Below are 11,651 nucleotides of genomic sequence, written 5' to 3' on the forward strand. Positions count from 1 at the left end.
CTGAATATCATGTATAAATAAGTCTGTTTCTTCCAAATGAGCATATCTAACTGCTCCTCTCTTCAAAAATCCAGACCCGAGAGTGCACTTAAATAGCTTATATGCTCACATTTTCATGTTCAAAGCAGAGTTCTCAGGCTGTCCCCCCAAGACTAGGGCCCCTGGTCTTTCCCATTTTCATAAGTGGTACCCAATTGTTCAAACCAAAATTTTAGACAATATCCCTGATTCTTCTCTTTCCTTCCCTTCTCAGAGCAGTTATCAGTTAACATTGCCAGTTCTGCTCTCATAATATGCCAGTGAAGCATTTTTATTCTTGTTTTAAAGATGAGGACACTGGACCCCACAGAGGTCAATAAGCTGGCCCAGTAACACATATGTAAAGTTAAGAGTTACAGGGTCTCCAAGGCATGTATTTTCATCCCATTAGACTAGATCATTCCAGCTCACAGATTCAAAGTAACAAATCAGAACTCAGGAGATTATATGTAGATACCCAAAGTATAAAAATTAAAAAAAAAAGAAAGTTGAAACCACAATTTACCCTTGAAGGAGGATACAGAAAAACAAATACAACAGAACTCAAACACTCTGAGGCCATTTAGCAGCGGGGCGAATAGGAGCAAACAGACACATATTTTTAGCACATCTGGTGAGAGCTACCCTTCTCTTATAATAGCGTAATTAAGTTTGGTTCAGGCCCTGAATCTCCAAGCAAAATCTAAATTAAGTTTAGTCTCTAATCTTTAAGGTAGCAGTAAAAATGATAAGGAATTTAGGAAAGGTTTCTAACAGGTACTTAATACAAAAGAAGATTTGATGCTGAAATAGATATATTCATTCAGCAGAATTTTACTAAGTATCTAATATGTCCAGTGTGCCTAGGCAGTATTCTCGGCATGGGGGATGCAGCAGGGAAAACAAAACAAAACAAACAAACAAACAAAACTTCAAAATCCCTAACCTAACAGAGCTTAAAGTTTAGTGGCTACGAAACTTGTATAAAATTTCTAAGTGTCAGATAAATAGACTGCTTTGTACCATGCTTTCACTATTAATTTGCAGTCCTCTATATACCTTGTAAGTCTAAGCTGAACTATTTGTAGGTCAGTCAATGTGTCCTTTCTCTCCTGTTAGACCACAGGTCATGTCTTCAATTCTCACAACAGCCACCACAGCATTCAACTCAGCCTAGGGCCCCACACACAATCTGAACCCAGTCAATGTTGTGCTGGGCTCCATGACAAAAGAAAAGGAGAGATCATGTTCCACCAAGTTGCATACAGGCCTGGAAAACTCAGAGCCCATTTGGATCAAGAAAGGGAAGCCCGTGGAAGGACCAGCGCCCAGACTCAGTCTCTAGCTAACATGTGGGGAAGTTACATAACTTTCCTTTCTTATTCTTTTTATTTCCCCAGCTCAGCTTTAGTTGGAGTGACCGATGCTCACCCTTGCCTTTGCATGGCTACCTCTGCTTTGGAATTGCCCCTGCTGCTGCTCTCAGCAGTAAAGGGAGACTCTGGATAAACACTGGATCCATTCCTCCTTGTCCATTGACCTCTCAGCTTGGAGTCAAGGTCCTCCTTTCTTTTTAAAGACCCGCCCCCTCCCTTTTCCAACTGCCAAAGAAACAGACTGCTCCTGCCAGTTTTCAGAAACTGCAGTCTTTTCACCGTGCAAGAAGTCAGACTGTGTTTTGGTATAAACTTCAGAAAGCTCTGGGGATGCTCTTATGAGATCAGCCAAAATGAAGGGTTAGAAGGGAGTGGGAGGGGTAAGCTCTTTGATCCAACACCAAATCCCACCGCTGACTCCTTTACACAAGGGCCATCAGATGAAGCCCTCTCTTAGTGAGCTGTACGAAATTGGAGATCCCGCTTACTTTCTGCCTCTTAGAATGAGACAAGCCCTCCACACTGCAAGAGGATGAATGGCAAGCGTAAGGACAGTTCTTTCTGAGCCGGATGATTTAGTAAAGCAGCTGTGGAGAGTATGAAGCAGGGAGTGAGGGGGATTTGGAAGGAGGAGTGGGTTGAGTGAGGAGGCTTTGAACCCCTGTATTTACAGTGCTGATAGGAGCAATATCGGCTGGGAGGGAGAGGAAGGAGGGCTCACCGTTTCCAAGGCTTTGAGCTCTTTGCGATAGAGTCAGTGTGTGGGGGAGGGGCCGGAGGCGAGAGCTTTGGAGAAAGATTCTCCCACCCCACTCCCCACCCTGGGCCTGGGGAAGGACTTGGGCGGTTACGACGATCTTGAAACGGCCAAGATCCAGTTGCTCTTTGGCTCTCCACTTGCAGGGAAATGTGAGCTGTCTGTTTTTTTGTTACTTTGCTCTTATCACGTCAGCCTGTTCTTTATTGGAAGCAGTTCCATTTCCAAGAAAACCTGTTTTGCTTCTCCTCCTTTGCAGTCTTCCCTGGGCCCTCGCCTCTTCCCTCTCCCACCCCGCCCTCACCATCTCGCCCCTATTACTGCATCGACTCCTTCTTCGTCTAGGAAATAAGCAGCAACATGACCTTAGCTAACACTACACTTAAAATGATTAAAGTTTGGTCAGTGTTTGCACCAGATGGTGAAGGGAACCAAAAAATTTTCCACCTCGAAGCTGTTTTTTGGGATGTTGATTTTAAGCTGTTTATTAACAAACAAAAGACTCAGAAAAAAATCTTTGACCCTCCCCCATTCCCTGCCCAAGAGAGTCAGACAGCAAAACCTGCTATAGGATGGGAGCTTTGGCTTAATCACCTTAAAAATCTCCTCCTTAGCATTAGTCAGGAGACTCCAAGCCTGTTAGCTAGATACCCTCTGTGTCCCCTTGTGTGAGTTGCCTAGCAACTACCTGTAAATCGCCCATTCTCACTTCTGAAATCTAATACCCCAGCCCCACCCTCTCCTTTGTCCAAAGAAGTCTTATATACCCAATGTAGCCTCCCTGTCTTTGGAATTTTCATGCTTTTGTGAATTCTCCATGCTCACGTATTAAAATTTGGATTTTCTCCCGTTAATCTGTCTCTGTTAATTTGATTACCAGCCCAGCTGGAAGAACTTCAGAGCTGGGAGGAAAAGTGTTGTGTCGTTGTGGTCGTTGTTATTTTTTTAGCCTCCACACTGGCAAAACACTCCCCTATCTTTGCTTTGTGTAGGTTACTACTTTCTTGCCTATGTTGTTAAAGGGAGAATGGACCTCAGTCTATTCTGTGGTCATAAGTCAGCAGCTCGGCAGAAGCAGCCAGTGTGTTTGCAGGTAGGACTCGCTGCGAGACGCCCGGATGCCCACAGTTTGAAAGGCGGGATAAAGCAAGACATCGGGATGCGTCCAGCTCCCATTCCAGTGCCGTCTCCCTCAGAACTTGTGGATGTGTGCAGAATGTTGAGCATCCTCTGCTGCCCCACAAGATCCATGAGATCTGGGGATGAGGATTGGCTGGGTGGCCTGTTTCTCCCTCAGCTGTCACTCAGCAAGAACTTGGGGATCCCCACATGCCTCCTCCCAGTTCCCATCACATACACTTCCTTCTATTTTTATTCCTTCCTTCTGTCTCCTTTACACTTTTTCTTCTCCCCACACACTTTTCCGATCTTTTCCTAGAGGCTCACTCATGATGGCTGTGGTTGAAGGGCTCACTAATTAATTCCCACCTCCCCAGTTAGAGAAACCATTTCACCCAGAGTCCCCTGAGTTCTCCTAGACCTTCAGCTTTAGGGAAGATCACCTCAACTCCTATTTTTTATGCCCTTCCCTGTGGAATTCCAAAACCCTCCTCAAATTTTCTGTGAACTTCTCAAGAGACTAAAACAGATCCTTTGAGTCAACCTCAGCTCTCAACTCCTGATTCCACAGACACAGGTAATTGTGTGGGTTGTTGATCCAGCACCTGCCATGCTATTTCTTTCTATTCCAGAGTCACCCAGATAAGGACCTGGCAACTTCCTCAGTTTAAAAACAACAGCTCTCACCAGGATCAAGTGTGCGAGTTAGATGGAGAGGTCGATATAAGAGCAACACACACATCTTCAAATTACATATAGATATCCTGTTTTGTGAAATAGTCAGACCATATTTGGGAATCCTTCGCAGAGTCCGTGACCCCATGAGGGGATGACCTCAGCTTTATCCCCTTTCACTGTCCCCTCCTCCTCCTTCCATCTCTTCTCTTCCTCACCAGCTTGTCTGACCAGTCTTTGTCATTCCAAAAGCTGACCATTTCAACAGACCCACCTTCCTTAGAAAGCAGGGTAGGAGTTTTTTTAAGTGTCCAAGTAACACTATTTCAAACAATTAGAAAAATACAGAAAATAACATCACTGAGAACACTCAGATTTAGTTGTTGAAGTGTTGCCATTTTTGTTTCAGCATCCCTGCCCCCCCCCGCCCCCGCCCGCAAAATAAAATGCTTTTAATACAGCTAAAGCCCAGGCCCATCCCTTTCCTTCCCTCCCACCCTCCCTAAGGTTAAACGGTATTCAAGAGTTATTACATCATTCTCATGCATTTTTTTTCTTTTATTCTATATGAATGGTTCCACAAACAATGTACAGCATTGTTTGGGGGATTTAAAAACATTTGCTTACGTGATGTATTATACTACATTGTGAACATGAACTTTATGAACAAGAAGGACATTATCTCACTCTGGTTTCTATGTCTCCCAATTCTAGCCTTGAGCCCAGTGGCCCAGCATCTTCTGAATGGATTGCATGAAAAAATAATATCCTCCAAATCACTAATAATCAAAATAGGCCACATTAAGAGGTAAGCCAAGATAGCCCAAGATTAGTAGTATTTTGCACACTTTTTAATTTTTAGTAAGAAACTTCAAAGAGTACAGATAACTCTTCAAACATGGGTGCATTCTTTCCTTAGAAGTATGTGTGTGGGGGAAGAGGGGGGCACTTCATAAATACCTCATTAAAGAGCCTTCCAACCCCAAGGCACAATTGCTATCTCCCTTCATGTGACTCACCATGACTGATTTCAGTGGGATCTCCCGAGACCAAAGTTCTTGATCCTGGTGAGAGCTGTTGTTTTTAAACTGAGGAAGTTCTTTGCCCATATCCTCCCATTCCTAAAACTACTGACTTCATGGATGAGCACAGCCTCTCCTCCTCTACCTCCCTGAGTTCATCCCTGAAACACCAAGCAACTGACATCATTACCTCTGGAGCAGCCGAGGATATGCCAACAGTCATTTGGTTTAATGGGTAGGGTCCACATCCCTAAGCATTCTTTTTCTGCCAGGTTGTAAAGAAACAGCATCGGAAAATCCAAATGGTCTGAACTCCCAGTTGCAACTTCCTGTAAGGCAGAAACCTAAAGTGATAGTGCTGGGAACTGTTCTAACATCCCTGACTATCCTGAACTTCAGCAGAGTGGCATGTAATTTATCATCCAAACTCTTACAATTTGAGAGTAAACGAGGATACTATTAATGATTATGCCAGGTTAGCGGGCATAGACAAAGACCACCCTTGGTCAACCAGGATGTGTGGTCATCCTAAATCAGTAACCCTATGTAAAAGTCAACATGGCATTCCCTCTTGGAAAGTGATTTACTATCCAGAGCCTCAGATAATAAATCTCCCAGTGTAATTCCCCCTCCCAGCGTAACTCTAGGCATGGACGTGTCCATTCTCTTACAGCAGAATGTGAAGGCCTAACCTTCATATGGCTAAGTGTGTGAGAAGAGACAACTTTCAGCAGAGAATAACTTGATTCACTTTTCTTTTGTTTTTTTTTCTTTCTCCATTGGAATGAAATTAGAGCCAACTCTTCTCCCATAGTTCTCTAAAATTTGCAAAGAAATGACAACATACATCAGATCAGTCTAGATCAGGGGAGAAGAAAATGCCACCGGTGGTTTAAAACCGCGGCTCTGATGTAGAGCCCATTTGGTGTCAATTGCAGTGTTTGCTGGGTGACCAGATAGTTCCATGAATTTTAGTTCCATGAGTTTCCAAGAACATGAGTTTTAATATTAGATGAACTTGGGTTCGAGTCTCAGCTTCATCACTACTCACTGTGGGACCTTAGATAAATTACTTGTTTAAACCTCAGTTTATCTATCTGTAAAATGGAGGGAGGGTAGAGATAATATCAATCTTATAGTTCAGCTAGAAGTTTTCAGTGACATCGTGAATTTTAAACCCCGAAGGATAGTGTGTGACACATATTAAGTATCTGGCAAATATTAGCTGTAATTATTGCTCATACCACTTAAATCTTCTCTCTATTTTTGCAGCATCATCTTTCTCTACTTTCACATATATACCCACTGTCCAATCAAACTGGCTACTTAACTTTTCCAAAAAATGCCTTGCCTTTGCTGCCTTTATATTTTTGCTTCTGCTCTGCCTGCCAACTAGAACACTTGCCTCTTTCCTTTCTATTCTCATCCTCTTGGCTCAGCATGGCCTCACCTTACCCCTCTTTCAAGGTCCACTTCTACTGCTATCCTCTCCAAGAAGTCTTCTAAAATGTGAGTTCTCCATCCCTCAGCCCACTGTCTACCCTGCATTATAAGGATTAGAATTTTCCTAGTAAACTATAACATCTTCAAGAACATGTACCATGTCTCATTAAGATTTTTCTTCCCCACCGTATTTTAGCATATTACCTTGCAAATGTGCTCAGGAAATATTTCTTGAGTATAGCAAGGCTTAGAACACATTGGTTAACAGCTGGAATCAGGTAGACCTGGGCTCAGTCACAACTTATTGACTGTGTGATCTAAAGCAAGTTATTTACCCTCTTCAAATCCTGATGTTCTCTGCAAAACGGGCATGATGTTGCACAGGCAGGGTTGAGGATCCTTGCCGTAGACTTGGAGTACTGGTGAGCATTCAGGAGATCAACCTTCTGTTGGATTTATTAGTTTAGTCTCTGCTGTAATCAAGTTTAGTTATCTCCAGTAATATACTTCCACAATGAGGCATATCAAGTCCCATAGTGTTTTTAAGTCTTCTGTTTCATGTTATTCAAATAAGTTCCAGTAAATGCCAGAGATCTATATGAAAAGATCTATCCTATGTCCTGCACTCAGGGTCGAGTTTAATTTTCACCAAGCTCTCCATACCAGTTATTCATAAGACTTGACTTTAGTATGCCTGCACTGCATAAGACTTCAGCCCTTCTTGCTTTTACCAGACGCCTTTCCAGAAATTAGAGCAGAGAGTTGCTTTTACTCACACTGGGGAGGGAAGTGACTCCAGGGCAGGCTTTGGGACATAGTCTCTGTTTACACCATTCGCTACTTCTTGGTGGGAGACTAAGCAAGTCCATCCCTTGCTATTGTGTCTATACAATAAAGAAGACTAATTTCACTCTAGACACATGACCTCAAATCTCAAATAGACTCTCTCAACACTGTCCGACTCTCCCATAGTTTTCATGGCTGCCCTCAACATCGTCTCTGCTCTACCCCTTGCACACCCACACGGTGGCACAGCAGCTCTATGACTTCAACACTCTCAGCCCAGGAACCCATCTCCAACTTCTCTGAAAGTTTCCATCTGATGGGAACTCCCCATATTCCCATCAACAAATCTACAGACCCAACTTTATCTTTCATCTCCCTCTGCCAGTTACCACTCAGATATCCCTTCTCATCTCAAAGGTTGACCTGTCAATAAGCACCCTGGGTCTCTCATCTCCTCAAAGACTTTGACCATTTGGTCTTTTCCCTTCTCTCTCAGATCACAAGTCACTCTCTTTCTATTAGAGCATTTCCTTCAATTCATACAAAACAAACTCTAGCATCTCCTATTAAAAATAAACAAACCACTCCTTTGAACCCTGATAACCCTCCAGCTGCTGCTCTAATTTTTTTTTCTACTTTTTATTTGTTTAAGAGTTGTCTACAAATATTGTGTCCACTTGTCCATCTTTGACTTATTCTTTACTCACTGCAACTGGGTTTCATTTCCGCCACTACACAGAAATTACTCTTGTCCAGGTCGGCAGTAATCTCCGTGTCGTTCAATCCAACGAATGCATTTCTGCCCTCATCTCAGTTGATTTTAGAGTGGCATTCAACACAGTCGACCATTCCTACTTTACTGGAACTCCCTTCTTTTTTGGCTTTTGTGACACTGCAGTCCTGGTTTTCATTGTGTCTCATGAACGGCTCCTTATCTCTCCTCTGCGGCTCTCCTCTGTCCCTCTCTACCGGATCGTTAAATGCTCCCACACTCTCATCTTTTTCAGTCTCTCTCCCTATATAACCCAGTGGTTCTTAACAGTGCATAATTTTGCCCCCTAGGGGATATTTGTCAATTACTAAAGGCATTTTCAATGGTCGCAGCTGAGAGGATGTCACTGGCATCTAGAAGGTAGAGAATGGAGATGCTGCTAAACATTGGTGGTTAATGCATAATCCTCCAATGCACAGCCTCCCACAACAGAGAATTATCTGGTCCAAAGTGTCAAAAGTACTGACGTCGAGGAATCCTGTACAACCAGTCCCTTGGCTTTATATACTGTTTGTAGCAGAAAATAAGTATTGTGTTCTGGTATCCATTCTCTCTTTCTTTTCAGTAGTGAAATCGACACCTCACCAGGTGGTACATGGCTAGTTCAGAGATGCTTCCAGGATCATGCTAACTAAGCTTCTTCTCTCTGTCATTGTTCATCTCTATTAAATGTGTCCTGTTTATTTCCTTTATGAAACTTAACATCATGTATTATTATATATATACTTGTGTGTGTGTTTGTTTATCTCCCTCATGAGTGCAGGAACTGTTTTATTCACCAATGTGTACCCACTATCAATATTGCCAGGCACATAGTGGGCACTCAAGTTTATGTGAGTACGAATGTGAGTGCATGTGTGTATATACATTGTTTATATTTAATCGAATGAAAGAATATCTCAATAAGCCAAGGTTTCCCCTGTATATCTCTCCCATTAATTCTAACCAGCTGAAAGTAGGATATAATGAACACCAAGGACAGCTTCAAAGGAGAAAGAGGTTATACTCAGACAATATAAAACTTAATGACAGATGATTGGACATAGCGGAGGGTGTGTCTGAGAGGAAAGAACATGGTGCTGGTTTGAGACCATGGATCATTGCTCAACCATCACTTAGTTCCAGTAATAGGAAAATGTAGAACAGGCCCAACTCTTAGAGGCTGATTGTTTGAGATGTGGTTGGGAAGAAAGAAAAGAAGGAAGGAGGAAGGAAGGAAGGAAGGAAGGAAGGAAGGAAGGAAGGAAGGAAGGAAGGAAGGAAGGAAGGAAGGAAGGAAAGGAAGGAGGGAGGAGAGAAGGTACGAAATGTTCTTTGTGCTTTTTTTCCCCTAAGCAATCAAGAGCAATGCATCGCCAGGGAAGAGAGAAATCTAATGAACTACTTGGAAAACTTTATTGCTGGAACTAAAGTGATTTGTGCTGGTTTTGAGAAAGATCTTATTGAATAGTTGGCCCCCAGTCCCAGCCCTTGACAACAAAGACTGTGTATAAATTATTCATGTCTTTTTCAGCAAGAACTGGTCATAGTACTTTCTTCTCTTTTTCCTAATGTTGCCTCTAGGAGTCCTTGCCCACCCACAGTCTCATCCCACGTTACACAGACTTCTCAACCCTGTGACTGGTTTTACAGCGTGCCAAAGTTGGTCCTGGGTATGCCAGTGTTTGATGTGTTTCCCTAATTTTCTTCCAAAGGGCAGAAGAACCTTGGGGATGAAGGTCATAAGAAACCAAAAGTATTCCCAGCTCTGTACATACCAGGTATTTTACATGAACTACACCAGTCTATCATTCAGAAAATCCAGTAAGGAAAGTATTAATAGCCCCTTTTTATATGAGAGAAAAGAAAGGCTAAGAGAAATTATAGCCGTTTTCTTTGTCACATGGCTACTAATTGTCGTGTCTGTTCTTTTTGATTTCAAAGCACATGATCGCTTCTCTATATATGGGAATTCTCAACTACAAGGCAGGAGAACTTTTGAGATAAATGAAACTACTTCACTACAGCCAGAGTGATCTTTTAAAAACATAGACCTAATCATGTTACTCCCCTGCTAAAGTCGTTTCATAAATTAGCTCCTGCCCCCCGAAGGTTAAACACACACACACACACACACACACACACACACACACACACACACACACACACACGACCATTCAGAGTTTCATTTACATGACTACTTCTCTTCAACCTGTCCTATACCCCAAACCAGTGGTTCTCTAAATTCAGAGTGTTACGAATTATCTGGGAAGGTTGTTAAAATGTTTAATCGGTAGGCCTCAGAAATTCAATATCCCTGTATCTGGTGAAGGGATCAAAAATCTCGTTGTTAAACAATCACCTGAAATGATTCTAATGCAGGTGGTCCCAAGGCCTACATCCTGAGAGGTATTCCAGGTTACCGAATTTCATTACGCCCTTGCCTTTCTCTTTATAGCAGTTTCATTGAACATTCTTTCATTCAACAAACACTTGTTAAGTACTCACTACATCCCAGGCATTTTTCGAGACATTGGGGATACAGTAGTAAAAAATCAAAGTTCCTGCTCTCATGGAGCTTACAACGTCGCTGAGATAAAAGCAAAAATTAAACCAATGGACATACAATATATATGGTGGCAAAGAATATCATAAAGAAAAATAAAGTAGGGTGAGTTGATAGTAGTAGGGAGCTATCGTATTATTATTATTTATTTAATATTTTCTCCTTAAAGAAAAGGGCCTCATCTGTGTTCTTCACTTCTACCTACATCCTAAATGTCAGGGACTTCTCACTCTATAAACATCTGTTGAGATAGAAATAGGACTACTTTACAGATGCTAGGAATAAGAACCCTTATGGGGCTTTGATAAAGCTAGGAATGATGACGTGATGCCTAATGCTGCCACCAAGGTGGCCTAGGTAAACATCCCAAAGTAGAACTGAGTGGTGTAGGACAGAAAAACTTAAATTTTACCACAAAAATAGAATAACAGGATTTCTACTTTTAACCAAAATTCATAAAAGGGGACTGATTTACCCTTTCAGTAAATAACAACAACAACGACAAAGGATGTGTATGTATATGTATATGTATATGTATATGTATATGTATATGTATATGTATATGTATATGTATATGTATATGTATATGTGTATGTATATATATCTCCATGGTTTTCAGCCACTAGACATCAGACAACGCAGGACAGAGATGCCTGAAAGACAGCAAGCAAACAAGGCAAGTGTAACTGAATCCATTCACTTCCAGGCAGTAGTCTAGGGAGGTGTAATCCGGATTGAGTCCTGACATCTTCCTGAACTGAGAAAGAGCTGGGCTCATAATGATAGTTAAATATTAGATAAGTTCTGTGTAAAGAACTTGAAATTAACTTATTTATATAATTAACTTCAGTGGAAATCAATTTATTAATCTATAATAAGAATTGGCCTTTAAGTCATATACCCTTACTTTCCCAATATAATAATTTTTGGATAAGCCAAAGTTAAGAGGTGATAATATTATAACATTGAAACATTTTCACAGCTGTAGCTTAGGAGGATGGAAGTTGGGGAAGTTGCGTACAGAAAGTGAATAGGTAAAATGGTATCTAAAACTGAAAAAAGTCAAATTTTTCAGCTTATTCAGAAATATAGAGATAAATTTCAAAAAAGGCAACTAAGAATTGAAAGCTTCTGCTCC

Source organism: Pteropus vampyrus, unplaced genomic scaffold, assembly GCF_000151845.1.
Source record: "Pteropus vampyrus isolate Shadow unplaced genomic scaffold, Pvam_2.0 Scaffold104, whole genome shotgun sequence".
Lineage (NCBI taxonomy): Eukaryota > Metazoa > Chordata > Mammalia > Chiroptera > Pteropodidae > Pteropus > Pteropus vampyrus.